The sequence below is a fragment of the Enhydra lutris genome, unplaced genomic scaffold (assembly GCF_002288905.1).
Source record: "Enhydra lutris kenyoni isolate GAN:26980312 unplaced genomic scaffold, ASM228890v2 scaffoldscaffold9, whole genome shotgun sequence".
In the NCBI taxonomy this organism is placed as follows: domain Eukaryota; kingdom Metazoa; phylum Chordata; class Mammalia; order Carnivora; family Mustelidae; genus Enhydra; species Enhydra lutris.
The window spans coordinates 207,001-227,778 of NW_019154093.1; the positions used below are offsets into that span (position 1 = coordinate 207,001).

Sequence of the window (20,778 nt, forward strand, 5' to 3'; positions counted from 1 at the left end):
GTACTTGTAGTGATGAGCACTAGGTGTTGTATGTAAGTGATGAAATCACTAAATTCTAGATCTGAAACTATTATTATACTGTATGCAAACTAACTGGAATGTAAATAAAAACTTGAAAAAAGGGAAAAATAAATAAAACCTTAGACTGTACCTTGAAATTCATCTGGGCATGGTGTTTTCTGGAAGAGAATTACAACTTCAATTTATTTAATAGTTAAAGATTTTCAAGTTTTCCTTGAGGCATCTTGGTAAGTTATCTTTTGCTAGAAGTTTGTCCATTTTATCTAAATTTCAAAATAAACCAAGAAAGTATTCATAGTATTCTTTAAACCGAGTGGCAAAAATTACTGTTATTAGGATAAAATGGCTAGAAAAATGGAATAATGGCAGGGGTAAGGATCCAAGACATAAAGATCCAAAGAGTCCACAATACTGCAACATTTTCATGTATCTCTGTGTTCCCAGAATATAGGCTTCTTTGCGACATGGGATTATGTCACGGTCATGCTGATCATTACCCCTTCATTTATAATGTATTCTCAAAAGTATTTGTTGATTTCCTATATCAAAAAATACAAAACTGGGGCACCTGGGTGGTTCAGTGGGTTAAGCCTCTGCCTTGGCTCAGGTCATGGTCTCAGGTTCCTGGGATGGAGCCCCACATCGGGCTCCCTGCTTGGCAGGGAACCTGCTTCCCCCCCTCTCTCTGCCTGCCTCTCTGCCTACTTGTGATCTCTCTCTCTGTCAAATAAATAAAAAATCTTTTAAAAATATTTAAAAAATACAAAACTGATAATTCAAGTCAGTATTATTTTAATAAGTTGATTTTGATTAACGCATGGTCGACCAGAGTGACACTTGCAGTTGTCTTTAAAATAAAGGTTCTTTTAAATTAAGTAAAAATTGGGGCACCTGGGTGGCTCAGTTGGTTAAGCAGCTGCCTTTGGCTCAGGTCATGATCTCAGGGTCCTGGGATTGAGCCCCACATCGGGCTCTCTGCTCGGCAAGGAGCCTGCTTCCTCCTCTCTCTCTGCCTGCCTCTCTGCCTGCTTGTGATCTCTGTCAAATAAATAAATTTAAAAAAAAATTATTAAAAAAAAAAACAAATAAATAAAATCTTTTTTAAAAAATTAAAACTGGTTTCAGAGGCCCCTCATTCATTAAATTAGATGTAAAAAAAATCTATCCCTTTAAATAGCAATTCACTGAATTTAAAGAAAAAATCATCAGAAGAAATTTAACAGCTTTGAACTATACAACACATGCTATTTTTTTTAAAGATTTTATTTATTTATTTGATAGACAGCGAGATCACAAGTAGGCAGAGAGGCAGGCAGAGAGGGGGAAGCAGGCTCCCCACCAAGCAGAAAGCCCAATGCGAGGCTTTCCCAGGACCCTGAGATCATGACCAGAGCCAAAGACAGAAGTTTAACCCACTGAGCCACCCAAGTACCCCAATACATGTTGTTTTTAAAAATAAAAATGTAAGTATTATTATTAAGATTACTGATACTATAAAAGGACATTTCATGATATATGAAAAAAAGTCATTTAAGTGGCTTTTAAAAATTATGCTAGTCATTTGTTTTACCTACTCCTTCCCCAAACCTTAAGCTACAGTAGCTAACTAGAAGGAAAACTACCTGATCTAAATTTCAGTGTCCTTGCTGTCTTTCCCTCTCCTGCTCTAGGGGAAGTACACTTGGTTAAATATATTCCATTTGAGGAAAAAGAAACAAAGAGATAGCTTGATCTTTAAAATCCAGAGCAGATTATACTAGAATAATTTGGAAAGCCTGTTTATAGAGATTGACCAAAAAATACTAGTCCTCTTATTAGTGAAGGTCAACATCTTTAATTGGACAGAGCTCCAGGACAATGAAACTGAAAATAAGTATGATTAGAAAAATGGGAATGAACACTATGTGGGAAACAGATCAATGAGACAGCACATCCACCTCTGATTCTACACTGGTATAATCCTTTTTTACTAACATTAATACAGCCTTCAGCACCATACAGTAAGGTTTTTCCAAACATCAATGGGAAACTGACAACAGTAATATTTCTTTGCCAATCTAGTAATATAGATGCATTTTACCAGCCCCTCTCTGCAGAAATCACATTAATAAAGATGTTTGGAGATTTATGGTTTTAAATGCCAATATTTTTTAAAAAAATGGACAAGTGTTACAGAAATTCTTATTGGTATTTTTTCAGTCTTGGAGGAAATGGGGTTTGACAAAGTATTTCCCAAGTGGTCTGGAAGGAAGCAAAAGAATTAGCAAAATTGAAAGAAGAAAATATGAAAATGCATCAGGTGAAGGCCTGAGGTTTGTTGGCAGAGAAAAAAGTGTCCGTATTGTGTAAACTAGGATCCATGATAAACAAAATTCAATTATAATGAAGCAATTATCATGTCTTGTCACATTGTTAAACATGGAATCTGCCAAACAGTATCCTTTTAAGGTGTCCATTCTTCTTGGTTTGTATCAATTGTCTTCTTGTTTGTATCAATTTCCAACAGAAATTATTAACAGTATTTCCTCTTACTCTTAAAAGTGAACTGGTTAAAAAAACAAAAAAGTGAACTGGTTATACAATAAATTAATTATAACACCATCCTATCCCTGAAGAACCAGGAGCAGGGCTGCTAAAACAGCTCAAAGTTCAAGATCCAATCATAGTCCCAACTAAAATTCAGTCCAGATTTACAGAACAGCAGAATAGCACTGTGATCAAAAACACAGTGGACTGGAATCAAATAGCTTGAGTTCAAATCTCAGCCCTAACAAACTCTTCAGCTCTGTGACCTCATGAATTTTTGTTTTGTTTTGTTTTACTCTTTATTTTAAAATAATTTCAATCTTGGAGAAAAGTTGCAAGAGTATTACAAAGTACTCCCTTAAGTCCTCCATTAAAGTTCACCAATTACTAACATTTTACCACATTTATTCCTCCCTTCTTTCTCTATTTTTTTTTTCCTTTCTTTTTATTTAGGGCGCCTGTGCGGCTCAGTTAGTTGAGCCACTGCCTTGGGCTTGGGTCATGATCCTGGAGTCTCAGATCGAGTCCAGCCTCGAGTCCTGCTTCTCCCTCTGCCTGCTGCTCCCCCTACTTGTGCTTGCTCGCTCTCTCTCCCTCTCTGTCAAATAAAAATTTTTAAGACATTTATTTATTTATTTATTTGACACAGAAAGAGATCAAGAGTGGTAACACACGCAGGGGGAGTAGGAAAGGGAGAAGCAGGTTTCCTGTGGAGCAGGAAACCCAATGTGGGGCTCAATCCCAGGAACATGGGATTACTACCTGAGCCGAAGGCAGATGCCTAACAAATGAGCCACCCAGGTGCCCCTCTGTCAAATAAATCTAAAAAAAAAAAAAAAAAAGATTTTATTTATTTATCTGATAGAGGGAGAGAGAGAACACACGAAAAGGGAGTGGAAGAGGGAGAGGGAATAGGGGAAGCAGACTCCCTGCTAAGCAGGAGCTGGCAGTGGGGCTCAATCCCAGGACCCTGGGATCATGACCTGAGCCGGAGGCACTTAACCGACTGTGACATGAGGGCATAGAGAGAGAGAGAGAGAAAGAGAGAGAATCTTAAGCAGGGTCCACACCCAGCGCAGTTCCCACGACCCTGAGACCATCACCTGAGCTGAAATCAAGAGTCACATGCTTAACCCACTGAGCCACCCAGGAACCCCTTATCTATATTGTTCTAATAATGCTTATAGTCTTAGAAAGCTTCTGGTTTAAAAAAGGCCCCTTTCATATCATCTCTCATTAATTCAATAAATATCTACTATGTCATTTGATTAATTAGCTGATTTGAATCTCACAAAAGTCTGTGATGCAAAAAGAACATGTATTACCACTCCCAATTTTAATTACCTCATTACAGATGAATAAATTAAGGCTCAGAGAGGTCAAGTGACTTACTTTGGGCCACAGAGCCAACAGGCAACACCACCAACCCTCACACACGTGGATCCTCTGTCCCTTAACATACACAATTATCTCTGATTGAAGCCCTAGAGTGATGCTACTACTTTTGAGGTAAAATGAACAAGCATTCTGAAAGCTCTATGCCACTCAAAAGCACTTCTAGCTTACTTTTAAGATTTTATTTTATTTTATTTATTTGACAGAGATCACAAGTAGACAGAGAGGCAGCCAGAGAGAGAGAGAGAGAGAGAGGGAAGCAGGCTCCCCGCTGAGCAGAGAGCCCAATGCGGGACCCAATCCCAGGACCCCGAGATCACGACCTGAGCCGAAGGCAGCGGCCTACCCACTGAGCCACCCAGGCGCCCTCTAGCTTACTTTTAAATGCAAGAAGTTACCTTCTGGTTGGCCAAAACTGCCAGATGTCTGACTTTCAGATGCTCTTCCTCTGCACTTTCTCAATATTCTTTCTAAAATTCTCTGAACTTTATGGCAACCCTTTATTAATATAGACTCCACACATTTGCAACTTGAGATAAATTCAGACCTGAAATAAAGTTTACCTCCACACTCTAATAAAGAAAAGGCTGGCTAAGAAAACAGTATAAATAAGATTTCAGGGGGCGCCTGGGTGGCTCAGTGGGTTAAGCCGCTGCCTTCGGCTCAGGTCATGATCTCAGGGTCCTGGGATCGAGTCCCGCATCGGGCTCTCTGCTCAGCAGGGAGCCTGCTTCCCTTCCTCTCTCTCTGCCTGCCTCTCTGCCTACTTGTGATCTCTGTCTGTCAAATAAATAAATAAAATCTTAAAAAAAAAAAAAAGATTTCAGGGAGAAATGTTTAATGAGCTGTTTTTAAGCATTTCAGGAGTCTAATTTACATACAATTAAAGTTAAATTGCACATCGTTCTCAGCTATTCATTAAACCAGGTACAAGGACCTCTACCTAACAAAATAACCTGGTAACACTATTAGCCTAGTTTCAGCTACTGTATGACTCAAACAGCTGCACCTAAAGAAAAACAACAAACAACACTCTCACAAGGATTTACCCCAATTAGCCCAAAATAATGAGGCTTGATTGTACCTCCAATGATGACCCACAAAACCTATCTTCCCCTGACAAGCTAGAGTAGAAGCTCAAATGCAGTTGAACCATCGGTCCCAGAGTTAAATCATCAGTCCTAGAAACTACGTAGAAGAAACAAGACAAAACAGCCACGGTATAGAGCTAAGAGCCAGAAGGCTAGGGTACTACCCAGATTACATTGCTGAATCTTGTGTGATCCTGGTTCAATCACTCTACTTCTCTAGCCTTCAGTTATCTCATCTACCAAATGAAGGAGCCAAGAATGTGGTCACTAAAAGGATCCAGAGCTCTTTGGCTAACACATAGGAAATGTGCAAGACAAGTCTAGAACTACATTAGAAAGCAAGAAACGCTAATCAAAGCCTACTGCAGTTACGTCAAAAGAAATCAGTAGATGGAGGGTGCCAGGCTCAGTCTGCCTTCAGCTCAGGTCATGATCCCAGGGTTCTGGGATAGAGCCTCACATCAGGCTCCCTGCTCAGGGGAGTTTATTTCTCCCTCTCCCACGCTCCCTCTGGGTGTGTGCTCTTTAAAAAAAAAGAAAGAAAGAAAGAAAGAAATCAGAAGCTGGGCGCGGCGTGGCTCAGTCGGTTGAGCATCCAACTCTTGATATATCGGCTCAGGTCATGATATCAGGGTCATGGCATTGAGCCCCATGTCAGCCTCCATGGCGAGGGTGCAGCCTGCTTGAGATCTCTCTCCCCCTCTCTCCCTGCTGCCCCCTCACAGCCTCCCCACAACCCAGCTTGCACACTCATGCACTCTCTCTCTCTCAAACAAAAAAAGAAATCATGAGCCAATGTGAAGAGGTCCCCACTGATCTAAGATGGAATAAAATGAACATCAGTAAAAATAACTACAATGGATTAAAACATATCAAATGTTAAAACCCATAAATTCATAATGATTCTTTAAGAAAAACAACAAAAAACAATCCACTGATCCCCTTTGCAGCATGTCAGGGAACTAACCCACTATTTTGAAAAATTGTAAATAAAGGAGAAAGGGAAAGAATCAAGTATTCATCCTGCCTTTCTTGTACAAACCAAACCTCATGGTAACCAAAGAGTTGATAAACGGAAGTTTTTCTTTTTTGTAGTATTTCAGCTAATAAATAAATAATGACAAAATATCATCATTTTGCAAACATCTAATGAAATAAAACATCTAGGTAATCATTATCCATGATGACTTACAACACAAAAAGAGACATCTGAATATTATAAGCCTCCTGATGGTACACCACTTATGAAGCATTACTGTCAAAGCAGGAAACCTGGGGGCGCCTGGGGGGCTCAGTCCTTAAGCATCTGCCTTCAGCTCCAGTCGTGATCCCAGGGTCCTGGGATTAAGCCCCCCATGGGGGTCTCTGCTCAGCGGGAAACCTGTTTGTCTCTCTCCCACTCCCCCGCTTGTGTTCCCTCTCTCTGGCTCTCTGTCAATAAATAAATAAATAAAATCTTTATTTAAAAAAAAAAAAAAAGGCAGGAAACCTAACTCAGATCAAGCCTCTAGAGCTATGCTGTCCAACAAGTAGCCATTACACACATGTAGTTATCGAGCACTTGAAATGTGGTTCACCTGAATTGATTATGTGCTGTAGGTGTAAAACACAAAATCACAAAGATTCAGTATTTCAAAAAACATAAGATTTCTCATTAATACTCCTTATATTAATTACATGTGGAAATGAAAATAGTTTACAACTGTTGGATTAATAACAAATTATTATTTTTTTTAAAGATTTTATTTATTTATTTGACAGAGATCACAAGCAGGCAGAGAGGCAGGCAGAGAGAGAGGAGGAGGCAGGCTCCCCGCTGAGCAGAGAGCCCGATGCGGGGCTCGATCCCAGGACCCCGAGATCATGACCTGAGCTGAAGGCAGCGGCTTAACCCACTGAGCCACCCAGGCGCCCCAATAACAAATTATTATTAAAATGAATTTCACTTGGCGCTCCTGGGTGGATCAGTTTGTTAAGCATCTGCCTTGGGCTCAGGTCATGATCCCAGGGTCCTGGGATCGAGGCCTCCCCCCACACTGGGCACCCTGCTCATAGTGAGCCTGCAACTCCCTCTCCCTCCACCCAGTTGCCATCACTTATGTGCACTCTCTCTTTCTCTCTCTCTAAAAAAAAAAGAAAAGAAAAAAAAATCCCAAGAGGGTGAGGGAGAAGGCAGCAAAGTGGTACAGATGAAACAAGACTGACCACGGGTGGATCATTGTTGAAGCTGAGCAATAAGCATACAGAGGTTCATTACACTGTCCTCTCCAAATTTATGTATGTTTGAAATTTTTCAAAACAATGTTTTCTTTTTACTGATTACTAAAAGTTTATATGTAAGTTTATCTACAAGCTTTTCAATTTACAGGTGTGTCCAGATAGCTCAGTTGGTTAAGTGTCCGATCTTGATTTTGGCTCAGGTCATGATCTCGGGGTCCTGGGATCAAGCCCCTGCAGCAGGCTCCATGCTAGCAGGGAGTATGCTTGAGTTCTCTCTCTCTCTCTCTGCCTGACCCTGTTCTCTCTCTCTCTAAAACAAACAGACAAATCTTTTTTCTTTTTTTTTTAGGATTCTGTTTATTGGGGAGCCTGGGTGGCTCAGTTGGTTAAGCGACTGCCTTCGGCTCAGGTCATGATCCTGGAGTTCCTGGAGGAGTCCTGCACTGGGCTCCCTGCTCAATGGGGAGTCTGATCCTCCTCCCACTCATGCTCTCTCTCTTTCCCTCTCTCAAATAAATAAATAAAACCTTAAATAAAAAAAAAATTTTATTTATTTTTCAGAGAGAGAGTGTGTGCAAGCAGGGGGAGCAACAGGCACAGGGAGGAGGAGGAGGCTCCCCGCTGACCAAGGAGCCTGATGCAGGCCTCAATCCCAGGACCCTGGGATCATGACTGAGCCAAAGGCAGACGCTTAACCACCTGAGCCACCCAGGGATCCCAAAAGACCAATCTTTAAAAAAAACAACTCTTGGGGCACCTGGGTGGCTCAGTGGGTTAAGCCGCTGCCTTCGGCTCGGGTCATGATCTCAGAGTCCTGGGATCGAGCCCCGCATCGGGCTCTCTGCTCAGCGGGGAGCCTGCTTCCTCCTCTCTCTGCCTGCCTCTCTGCCTGCTTGTGATCTCTGTCAAATAAATAAATAAAATCTTTAAAAAAAATAAAAATAAAATAAAAAAATAAAAAAAACAACTCTTAAAAATTTTAGAAATAGAAGTTATTCAGTCTACAAAATTTATGAAAATCACAAGGTTGGCCAGTACCTCAAGAGGCATTACATCTAGTTTTCTGCCTCCAGGAACATTATCTTCAATTTTACCCCACTCAACACATATTTACTGAGTTACTACTACACAAAGGCCCCAACACTGTGGATGTATAGAGACACAAGAAATAGTTTCTATTTAAGGAGTTCCGTCATATAGGAGAAATGAGAAAAGTGCACAAATATAAAACAAAATAAAAAGTGACAAAGCTGGGGCGCTGGGTGGCTCAGTGGGTTAAAGCCTCTGCCTTTGGCTCAGATCATGATCCCAGGGTCCTGGGATCAAGCCCTGCATCAGGCTCTCTGCTCAGCAGGGAACCTGCTTCCCCCCCTCTCTCTGCCTGCCTCTCTGCCTACTTGTGATCTCTGTCTGTCAAATAAATAAATAAATAAGTAAATCTTTAAAAAAAAAAGTGATGAAGTTATGGTTTACTTTTGGTTAAGTAAATCACAGAAGCATCACAGAGGAGTGCCATATAATTGAAAGCTAAAAATAAGCAGGATTTGGATATATGAGAAAAGAAGTACTATACTTGAGGTGGACAGACAATGTGAGCAGAGGCACATAAGCAGAAAATAATGAGACATCTCTGGGGAATGAAGAAGAGCACATTATTGCAAAAGTAGTGAGAAGCAAGGCTGGAAAGACAAGTAGGGCCAGATCACAGAATCTTAAACAGCCCGAGTTTATACTTTAGTCAGTAAGTGATGAGAGTCACACAAATGGAGTTACAGATTACAGAATATTTAGGAAGATGTTACACATCTCACTTAAGCAGAGAAGAAGAGAACAGAGCTGGAGAGGGAGACAAGAATTAGGGACAAGAGGGGCGCCTGGTTGGCTCATTCCTTAAGTGTCTGCCTTCTGCTCGGATCATGGTCCCAGGGTCCTGGGATCGAGCCCCACATTGGGCTCTCTGCTCAGCAGGAAGTCTGCTTCTCCCTCTCCCACTCCCCTTGCTTCTGTTCCCTCTCTCACTGTCTCTCTCTCTGTCAAATTAATAAATAAAATCTTAAAAAAAAAGAATTAGGGACAAGAGTCATGGCAAAGACTAACAAAGGATCTGAACTTCAGTAGTAGGAGAAAAAGACATGGAGGGGACCTAAGAGTCTTGGTATGAAAAAAGATAGGGAGTTTAGGAAAGTTAATAGTAACTAAAGCCTTACACCTGGATGAACTGGGAAAATAGTGGAGCCAATGCTTGGTATGTTGGCAGACATATAACACAGCCGTAAAATGTGCTGAGGGGCATCTGTGTGGCTCAGTTGGTTGAGGATCCGACTCTTGGTTTCAGCTCAGGTCATGACTCCAGGGTCCTGGGACCGAGCCCCACACTGGGCTCCCTGATGAGCGGGGAGCCTGCTTCTCCCTCTCCCTCTCCCCCTGCTTATGTACTCCCGCTCTCTGCCAAATAAATAAATAAAATCTTTTTAAAAATGTGCTGAATAGGGGTGCCTGGGTGGCTCAGTGGGTTAAAGCCTCTGCCTTCGGCTCAGGTCACGGTCCCACGGTCCTGGGACTGAACCCCATATCGGGCTCTCTGCTCAGCGGGGAGCCTGCTTCCTCCTCTCTCTCTGCCTGCCACTCTGCCTACTTGTGATCTCTGTCTGTCAAAAAAATAAAATCTTAAAAAAAAAAATGTGCTGAATAATTAACACAGTGAATGAATAAACAGAAATATGCGAGTCAGAATAACGGGCAGCAAGTCAGCAGATTTGGAGGTGAGGAATGAGCAGAAGATAAGCTTAGCCTTCTTCTCATTTTAACCTATGAGGAAGTCGAGGTCCTGAAAGAAAATGCTGCCCAGGTGTGCTAAATATATTTCCTAGAGAAGCAAAGCTTCCATCATTAAAACATGTATAAAAGGTATAAAAATCCATGCTTAAAAACCTGTAAGCATGTCTCCCAAGCCAAAGAGAGACAAGCTGTACCAATCTGACTATAGGTTCCCCAAAGCAAACAGTCCAAGAAAACCTGAAGGTACAGAATGATAGAGTGATCCAATAGAAATTCTGGGACTGGGGTTCAGAAGTGAAAAGACAGACTTGGGACTTTTACATGGAGGTTGGAGTTAAAGACATGAGAGTAGATGACTTCCCAACATAAAAGCATAAACAGAGAGGAAAGTTCAGAGGACAACTTAGAGACTGACAAAGAAGGTAGCATCAAGGAAGGCAGGAGAATCAGAACAATGCTTTGTTGTAGAGGTTAAGAGTTTCCAGAAGGAAGGCATGCTCAATCAATCCGTCCATTCTTCCTTGACCCACATACCTAATCCATCATGAAGTCCTATCTGCTCTACCTCCAAAATATATACTAACTACATACATCTACTTCGCTCCATTTCTTCCTTCACCACCTATTTCAAGTCTCTATCATTATTCAGACTTCTGCAATAGCCTTCTTTTTTTTTTTTTTTTTTAAAGATTTTATTTATTTATTTGACAGAGAGAGATCACAAGCAGGCAGAGAGGCAGGCAGAGAGAGGAGGAAGCAGACTCCCTGCTGAGCAGAGAGCCCGATGCGGGGCTCGATCCCAGGACCCTGAGATCATGACCTGAGCCGAAGGCAGCGGCCCAACCCACTGAGCCACCCAGGCGCCCCCGTGCAATAGCCTTCTATTACTCACTGCAATCAGTTCCTGCCTCCAGATAATTCATTTTCTTTGCAGCAACTGGATAAATCTTTAAAAAATGTAAATCAGGGCACCTGGATGGCTCAGTTGTTGGGCGCCTTCAGCTCAGATCATGATCCTGGGGTCCTGGTATCGAGCCCCACGTCGGGTTCCCTACTCAGCAGGAGGCCTGCTTCTCCCTCTCCCACTCCCCGTTTGTGTTCTCTCTCTCTCTCTCTCTCAATCTCTGTTAAATAAATAAGATCTAAAAAAATTTTTTAATTAAATAAATAAATAATAAAATAAAAATAAAAATGGAAATCATATGGGGCACCTGGGTAGCTCAGTCAGTTAAGCAACCAACTCTTGATTTCAGTTCAGGTCTTGATCTCAGGGTCATGAGACTGAGCCCTGAGTCAGGCTCCAGGCTGAACATGGAGCCTGCTTAGGATTCTCTCCTCCCTCTGCCCCTCTCCTTCCATCCCCTGCTCACACACACTCTCCTCCTTAGAAAAATAACAAAATAAAATAAAAGGAAAGGAAATCATATCATACACACCCACCCCCTGCTTAAAACTCTTTAAGTGACTGGATATTTAAAGATATCATGGGGATGAATACACAATAAATAAATAAATAAATAAATAAATAAATAAATAAATAAAATGGTGTGGCGACGCTAACATAATTATGTTCCGGGGCACCTGGCTGGCTCAGTCAGTAGAACATGCAACCCTTCATCTTGGGTTGTAATTTCAAGTCCCACGTTGCGCACAGAGATTACGTAAAAACAAAACCTTTAAAAAATATATGTTCCAATGAGGGAATACTTGTATTTTAAAGAGATACGCTGAAATACAAATGAAATGAAGTCTGAGATCTGCTTCATAAGTAATAAGGGCAAATATATCTGAACTTATTCTGTGAAGCCAGTATTACTCTGATATGACAACCAGACAGATTTTCCCTTCTAAGATCAGGAACAAGACTATGATGTCCAGTCTTATCACTTCTACTTAACAGTGTACCAGAGGTTCTAGCCAGGTCAATCAGACAGAAAAGGAAATAAAAGGTATAAAACTGGAAAGGAAGAAATAAAACTCTATTTGTAGATGAAATGATCTTGTATATAGAAAATGCTAAGGAGGGATGCCTGGCTGGCCCAGTTGGGGGAGCATCTGACTCTTGATCTCAAGGTCATGAGTTCAAGCCCCATATTGGGTGCAGAGATTATTAAAAAATAAAATCTTTGGGGCACCTGGGTAGCTTAGTTGGTTAAGCATCTGCATGCCACATTGGGATCCTTGCTCAGCAGGGAGCCTGCTTCTCCTGCCTGCCACTCCCCGTTTGCACACTCTCTCTCTCTGACAAATAAATATTTTTTTTAAGATTTTATTTATTTATTTGACAGTGAGAGAGCACAAACAGGCAGAGCAGCAGAAGGAGAGGGTGAAGCAGGCTCCCCACTGAGCAGGGAGCCCAATGTGGGGTTCAATCCCAGGACACTGGGATCATGACCTGAGCAGAAGGCAGTCGCTTAACCAACTGGGCCACCCAGGCGCCCCCAAATAAATATAATCTTAAAAAAATAAAATAAAATCTTTAAAAAAATGCTATGGAATCCACCAAAACAAAACAAAACAAAAAAAACCCTGCTAGGACCAAGGTAACAGAATATAAGATCAATATACAAAATCAATTGTATTTCTATGCATTGGCAATTAACAATCCAAAAATGAAATTAAGAAAACAATTTTGTTTACAATAGCATCAAAAAGAATAAAATACTAGGGTGCCTGGGTGGGTCAGTAGGTTGAATGTCTGACTCCTGATTTCAGCTTTGGTCATGATCTCAAGGTTGTGAGATAAGCCTGGCGTCCAGCTCCATGCTGGACATGGAGCCTGCTTAAGATTCTCTCTTTCAGGGCGCCTGGGTGGCTCAGTGGGTTAATAAGCCTCTGCCTTCGACTCAGGTCATGATCTCAGCGTCCTGGGATCGAGTCCCCCATCGGGCCCTCTGCTCAGCAGGGAGCCTGCTTCCTCCTCTCTCTCTCTGCCTGCCTCTCTGCCTACTTGTGATCTCTGTCAAATAAATAAAATCTTTAAAAAAAAAAAAAGGATTCTCTCTTTCAGAGGGGCGCCTGGGTAGCTCGGTCTGTTAAACGTTAAGACATTAAGCGTCTTCCCTCGGCTCAGGTCGTTATCCTGGAGTCCTGGGATTGAGTCCCACACTGGGCTCCCTGCTCAGCAGGGAATCTGCTTCTCCCTCTGCCCCTCACCCTGCTCACGCTCCCTCGCACTCTCTCTCTCAAATAAATAAATAAAATCTTTAACAACAACAACAAAAATGGAACGCCTGGGTGGCTCAGTCAGTTAAGCATCTGCCTTTGACTCAGGTCATGATCCCAGGGTCTGGGATTGAGTCCCACGTCAGACTCCTTGCTCAGCAGGGAGCTTGCTTCTCCTTCTGCCTGCTCTGCCTGCTGCTCTCCCTGCTTATGTGTGCTCTCTAACAAATAAATAAAATAAAACCTTAAAAAAAAAAGAGAGAGGTTCTCTCTCTCTCTCTGTCCACCCCCCACTCATGCACTCTCCTAAAACAAAACAAAAGAATAGAATACTTAGAAATAAAATACAAATAGAATAAAATGCTTTCAAATATACTCATAATATACTGTTTGTCCCTAGAAGCAAGCTTTAAACAAACAGGTGACTGAGGCTGTGTGACCAAACGGTGCTTGAGGATTAGCCTAGAAATGCACAAATACATTGATGTAAGTACCAAATTTTTAGAAATTTACCCTTTTTGGGGTACCTCAGTAGCTCAGTTGGTTGAGCTTCTGACTTTGATTCAAGTCATGATCACAAGGTCCTGGGATTGAGCCCCACATGAGGCTCCCCTGTTCAGCAAGGAGTCTGCTTGTCCCTCTGCCCCTCCCCCCAATTCGTGCTCTCTCTTTCAAATAAATAAATAGAATATTTTTAAAGAGTTTTTGTTTGTTTGTTTTTTACTTGACAGAGAGAGAGAATACAAGTAGGCAGAGTGACAGGCAGAGGGAGAGGGAAAAGCAGGCTCTCCGCAGAACAGGAAGCCAGTGCCATGCTGGGGCTCCAACGCAGGACTCTGGGATCATGACCCGAGCTGAGGCACCCCTAAGTAGATAAAATCTTTTAAAAATTTTCTTTTTCAGGGATCCTGTTAACTATTCAGTATAAATGTAGAGATATAGATTTGAGAAGAATTACTCAGAACACCAAGAACTAAGAACAACAAAACAATGATGCCCACCCATTTAATGCTCACAAATCACCATACCTGAGGTAGTTCTGAGATTTAAAAAAAAAAAAAAAAGATAAAAGAAAATATGAATAAATTTAACAGAAGAAAGATAAGACTTGTATGCTAAAAACTACAATACATAGAAAAATTTAAAGACTTAAATAAATGGACATTCCATACTAATGTATGAGAAGATTTAATATTGTTAAGATGGCAATACTCCCCAAATTAATTTGCAGATTCAATGAAACCCTTATCAAAATCCCAGCTGGCTTTTTTTGCAGAAATTGACAATCTGGGCCTAAATTCAGATGGAAGCAAGAGATTCAGCGTAGTCAAAACAATACTGAAAAAGAGGAACAGAGTTGCCTGGCTAGCTCATTCAATGGAGCATGCAACTCTTCATCTCAGGGTTGTGAATTAGAGCCTCTTGCTGGTGTAGAGATTACTTAATAAAAATACATCCGGGGTGCCTGGGTGGCTGAGTCAGTTAAGCATCCGACTCTTGATTCCAGCTGAGGTCATGATTTGAGGCTCCTGGGATCAAGTCCTATGTCAAGCCCTATGTTTGGCTCTGCTCTGACCATGGAGCCTACTTAAGATTCCCTCTCTCCCCCTCTGTCCCAACAGCCCTGTTGCTCTCTCTTCCTCTACAGTGAGTAAAATAAGATCTTTTTTTTTTTTTTTTAAAGTAAGCTCCACGCCCAGTGTGGAGTCCAATGCTGGGCTTGAACTCATGACTCTGAGATCAAGACCTGAGCTGAAATCAAGAATTGTATACTTAACCAACTGAGCCACCCAAGTGCTCTGATCATGCCCTTTAAAGCACAAAAGTTTTGGTTGCCTGGGTGGCTCAGTTGGTTAAGCGACTGCCTTCATCTCAGTTCATAATTCTGGAGTCCTGGGATTGAGTCCCACATCGGGCTCCCTGCTCGGCAGGGAGTCTGCTTCTCCTGCTGACCTCTCTCCTCTCATGTCTTGCTCTCTCTCTCTCAAAAACATAATAAAATATTTTAAAAATAAATAAAAAATAAAGCACAGGGGCGCCTGGGTGGCTCAGTGGGTTAAGCCTCTGCCTTTGGCTCAGGTCATGATCTCAGGGTCCTGGGATTGAGCCCTGCATTGGGCTCTCTACTCCGGGAAGCCTGCTTCCCCCTCTCTCTCTGCCTGCCTCTCTGCCTACTTGTGATCTCTCTCTCTCTGTGTCAAATAAATAAAATCTTTAAAAAAAAAAATTAAGCACAAAAGTTTTAAATTTTGATGAAATTTATCTATTTTTTGGGACGCCTGGGTGGCTCGGTTGGACGACTGCCTTCGGCTCAGGTCATGATCCTGGAGTCCCGGGATTGAGTCCCGCATCGGGCTCCTAGCTCCACGGGGAGTCTGCTTCTCTCTCTGACCTTCTCCTTGCTCATGCTCTCTCTCACTGTCTCTCTCTCAAATAAATAAATAAAATCTTTAAAAAAAAAAAAAGAAATTTATCTATTTTTTCTTGCTTTGTGTTTTAGATGTCATATCTAAGAAACTACTGCCTAATCTAAGATTGTAAAGATTTACACCTGTTTTCTTCTAAGATTTTTATAATTTTAGACCTTATATTTAAGCCTTTGATCCATTTTGAGTTAATTTTTATTTATAGTGTAAGGCAGGGTTCCAACTTTATTCTTTTGCATGTACCAGCTCCTGAGCCAGCCAGGAGACCCAATAATTTTTTTATCTTTTATTTTTTAAAAGATTTTATTTAAGGGCACCTGGGTGGCTCAGTGGGTTAAAGCCTCTGCCTTCGGCTCAGGTCATGATCCCAGGGTCCTGGAATCGAGCCCCGCATCGGGCTCTCTGCTTGGCGGGGAGCCTGCTTCCCTTCCTCTCTCTCTCTGCCTGCCTCTGCCTACTTGTAATCTCTGTCTGTCAAATAAATAAATAAAATCTTAAAAAAAAAAAAGATAATTAAAAAAAAAAAAAGATTTATTTATTTGAGAGACCAAGAGAGCAAGCGTGCACAGGTAGGGGAGGGGCAGAATTGGAGAAGCAGACTCCCTGCTGAGCAGGGAGCCTGTGCTATGCTGGGGCTCCATCCCATGACCCTGAGATTATGACCTATACCAAAGGCAGATGCTTAACCCATTTAGCAATCCATGTTTTATTTTTTTAAGTAAACTCTACCCCCAACATGGAGCTCAAACTTAAGACCCCAAGATCAAGAACAGCATGCTCTAAAACAAAAACAAAACAAAACAAAAAGAACAAAAAAGAGTACCACGCACACTCTAGCAGCTGGGTCAGTTGGTAGAGCATGCAACTCTATCTTGGGGTTGTGTGTTTGAGCTGCAGGTTGTTCTTAGAGATTGCTTAGTGAAATTAAACTACAAAAAACAACCAATTTTTTCCCCCAGAGAACTCATTTAGAAACAGGAATAAGACAGTTAGGATATAGGCCCCTTATAGATAAAGATGTATAAACAAAGGGGTCCCCCAGGGATTGATGCTGAAACTTATCCCAAGTAACATTTTTAGAAATTATCTCAAAAAAAACTATCTAGTAAAATCTTCTTTGTTGGCAGATAACTCTATAGCAGTAGCTAGAAGTATGATGGTACAAAGTTGTGTGTTGAGAAATGTGGAAAATAGCTTCCATGTAGATAAAAATAAGGTAATGCAGTAATGGAAAAATAGTCCAAACTATAATTATCAGATGATGAGCTCTAAAGCTACCTGTTACAACATATAAGAAAAGGGTTTCAGAGTCCCTAAGCTTATCCTGAATACAGCTACAAAATGCAACAAAACGCTGTTATTATAAAAGCTCTGGAAACACAGAACACATTATCCTGCCCTTGTACAAACCAAGTGTATCTGTACCTAGAAGAGAATGTGCAGCTGCGGTCATCACTGCACAAAAAAGGTAAAACAGATAAAGAAGGCCTATAAAGGTATCCAAAAAGACCAGAGGAGCTTCTGTATGCTTACAGACTTTAAAAAATAATATATAGGGACGCCTGGGTGGCTCAGTCGGTTAAACATCTGCCTTCAGTTCAGGTCATGATCCCAGCCAGGGCTCCTTGCTCAGCAGGGAGCCTGCTTCTCCCCCTGCCTGCTGTTCTACCCCCCCATCGGCCATGCTTGTGCATGCACTCTCCCTTTCTCTTTCCCTCTCTGGCAAATAAGTAAATAAAATCTTTTTTTTTTTTTTAAGATTTTATTTATTTATTTGACAGACAGAGATCACAAGTAGGCAGAGAGGCAGCCAGAGAGAGAAAGGAGGAAGCAGGCTCCCTGCTGAGCAGAGAGCCCCATGCAGGGCTCGATCCCAGGACCCTGAGATCATGACCTGAGCCGAAGGCAGAGGCTTTAAACCACTGAGCCACCCAGGCGCCCCCCCCCCTTTTTTTAAATTATAGATAGAGGGCGCGTGGCTTAGTGGGTTAAAGCCTCTGGTCATGATCCCAGGGTCCTGGAATGGAGCCCCACATAGGGCTCTCTGCTCAGCAGGGAGCCTGCTTCTCCAACTCTCTGCCTGCCTCTCTGCCTACTTGTGATCTCTGTCAAATAAATAAATAAAATCTTTTTAAAAATTATAGATAGATAGGACACTAATATAAAACAAAGAGGATGTGGGTACCTGGGTGGCTCAGTTGTTAAGCGTCTGCCTTCGGCTGAGGTCATGATCCCAGGGTCCAGGGATAGAGCCCCGCACTGGGCTCCCTGTTCAGCAGGAAGCCTGCTTCTCCCTCTCCCACTCCCCCTGCTTGTGTTCCCTCTCTCAATGTATCTCTCTCTGTCAAATAAATAAAAATAAAATCTTAATAAATAAAAAAATAAAACAAAGAGGATGTGAAATGGTAAACACAGATTCTGCATCAAACCTTAGAAATTATAAAGCAGTTAGAAGTCTAAAGAAACAATAACTTTTACTAAATTATTTTTTAAGCCTAGATTTTAGAATCAGATAGAGGAATTTTATGTCAAAAAAAACAAAGGGTGGAGGGGAGAGAAAAGGAAAGGAAGGAAGGGAGGAAGGCTCTGAATTCTAGTACCAGGAGGTTTGGCTGTGACTAAGGGCATGCTACTTAACTTCTTCCAGCCTCAATTTTCCCAACTGTAAGTAACAACTAATTTAAAGGACTGTTGTGAGGAGGAATGTACACACTGTCTGGCACATAGTATACATTTACCACCCAGCAGCTACTGCTTTTATTAGGACAAATAAAAGGAAACAGTTTACTACCCAATCCAGCATATAAAGTAATAAAACTCATTACTCAGATGAGGTGTACAGAATACAAGAAAAAATAATTTACATAGTCTAGATAAATACACAGGTAACATTTCCATAAGAAATTCCTAAGACAAATTATGAAGTTTGGGCAACACAGTCCTAAATTTTGAAGGTGACATTTTCATCCCTTTCCCATAAGCAGAATTTGGGGCTAGACAGATGATGTATCCACCCAAATATGCCATTTCCTAATTTATAACAACTGTTAACAAGTACTGAGCACTGGACCAAGTAATGATGTCATTTAATTCTTCTAATATCCTTTGAGATATGTTCTGTATTTTATAGAAAAATTACACAGGTCTCCATTTTACACATTAGAAAACTGAGGCTGAGTCACTACCCAAGATTTCATACAGAGCTAGTAAGTGAAAGAGCCTACATTTGAACTCAGATGGACTGACTGCAGAATCTACACTCATAACCATAGAATGATACTGTTTCCTAGTATGCAAGGCTTATTCTCTCTCCCGCTCCCTCTCAAATAAATAAAAAATTAAAATAAATAAATAAATAAATAGGGGCACCTAGCTGGCTCAGTCCCTTTGGCTTAGGTCATGATCTTGGCAACCTGGGACTGAGCCCCCATTCGGGCTCCCTGCTAGGTGAAAAGAGCCTGCTTCTCCCTCTTCCCCTCCCCTCCACCCCGCTTGTGTGCTCTCTCTCTTTCAAATATATAAAATCTAATAACTAAATAAATAAACCCAATGAGGCCAACCTAGCCAAGATGACTGCCAGCTACTTAAATTTAGGATGGCCAAAAGCATGAACACTGAAACAACAAAAACTGACTAATGTGGATGTGACAAACCTGATGAAGAAAGGAAACCTAAAAAACCCTAAACTATGGACTCAGCTATGGTAAACAAAATGCAGAGAAAAAGGAAAATATGTCAAAATGTTAAGTGGTACTGCACACCCGGGTGGCTCAGTCGGTTAGGTTAAATGTCTGACTCTTGGCTGCGGCTCAGGTCATGATCTCAGGTTTCTGGGATCACTCGCAGGGAGCCTGCTTCTCCCTCTGCCTGCCATTCCCCCTGCTTGTGCTCTGTCAAATAAATAAAACATTTTAAAAAATAAATAAATAGGGGCACCTGGGTGGCTCAGTGGGTTAAGCCTCTGCCTTCAGCTCAGGTCGTGATCTCTGGGTCCTGGAATGGAGCCTTGCATGGGGCTCTCTGCTTAGCAGAGAGCCTGCTTCCCCCCACCCCCTACCTGCCTCTCTGCTTACTTGTGATCTCCGTCAATAAATAAATAATCTTTAAAAATAAATAAATAAATGCTAACTGGTAGGATCATGGATGATTCTCATTCTCTGCTTCACACTTTTTGGATTTGGCAATTTAAAAAAAATTTTTTTACAAAGAGCACTCATTCTCATCATTCGAAAAAGGTATAAATAAAAATAAATCTAAGGTAACTTTCACTCTTTATTCACTTCTAATTGTGTAATTTGTTGCAATGAGTATGTATTACTTTTGCAATTTCACAGAGATTTTAAAAACAAATAAATCTAAGGTATTAGAAAAGGGAAGTAAATTACATGCAAATACCAAAGCAAAAAAAAAAAAAAAAAAAAAAAGGATGTGATATAAGATTAAGCAAATTAGAGGAGCAGCAGTTTGTTGGGAAGAACTCTAGATACACATCAAAACCCTGAGTTCATGGGGCGCCTGGGTGGCTCAGTGGGTTAAGCTTCTGCCTTCGGCTCAGGTCATGATCTCAAGGTTCTGGGATCGAGTCCCGCATCGGGCTCTCTGCTTAGCAGGGAGCCTGCTTCCCCCTCTCTCTCTGCCTGCCTCTCTGCCTACCTGTGATCTCTGTCTGTCAAATAAATAAATAAAATCTTTAAAAAAAAAAAAAAAACCCTGGGTTCATACTGACATACATTAATGTGGATGAATCACAAAAACTGTAGATTGAACAAGAGAATTCAGACACAAAAGAGTGCATATGGTAGGAGTCAAGAACAGGCAAAATTAATTTGTAACAACAGAAATCAGAACAGTGGTTGCCCCTAAGACAGTGGAGACTGGAAGGGTGTGTGAGGGAACACTGGAAGGTTATAGAAATGTTCTATCTCTTGACTGGGGTGTTGGCTACACGTGTTTACACTTGTCAAAACTCATCTAATTATATACTTGTGCTTCCACCCATTACACAGTATGTAAACTGTATCATTAAAAAATCTGATTAGGGGGGTGCCTGGGTGGTTCAGTGGGTTAAAGCCTCTGCCTTCGGCTCAGGTCATGATCCCAGGGTCCTGAGATTGAGCCCCACATCGGGCTCTCTGCTCCCTGGGGAGCCTGCTTCC

At 41.5% G+C, this 20,778-nt stretch overlaps 1 protein-coding gene across 3 annotated transcripts in view; it reads right to left on the reverse strand.

The window, feature by feature from the left end:
- The window catches only part of LOC111142836 (WAS protein family member 2), a 79,475-nt gene that overhangs the window by 45,114 nt on the left and 13,583 nt on the right, over window positions 1–20,778 (reverse strand). The window contains exon 1 of one of the 3 annotated variants that reach the window (XM_022496162.1): window positions 152–199. The exons of the other annotated variants lie outside the window; for them this stretch is intronic. The gene's annotated coding sequence lies outside the window, so the exon portion shown is untranslated. Of the gene's footprint in view, window positions 1–151; window positions 200–20,778 lie in introns of those variants that run through there. 3 annotated transcript variants of the gene reach the window in all.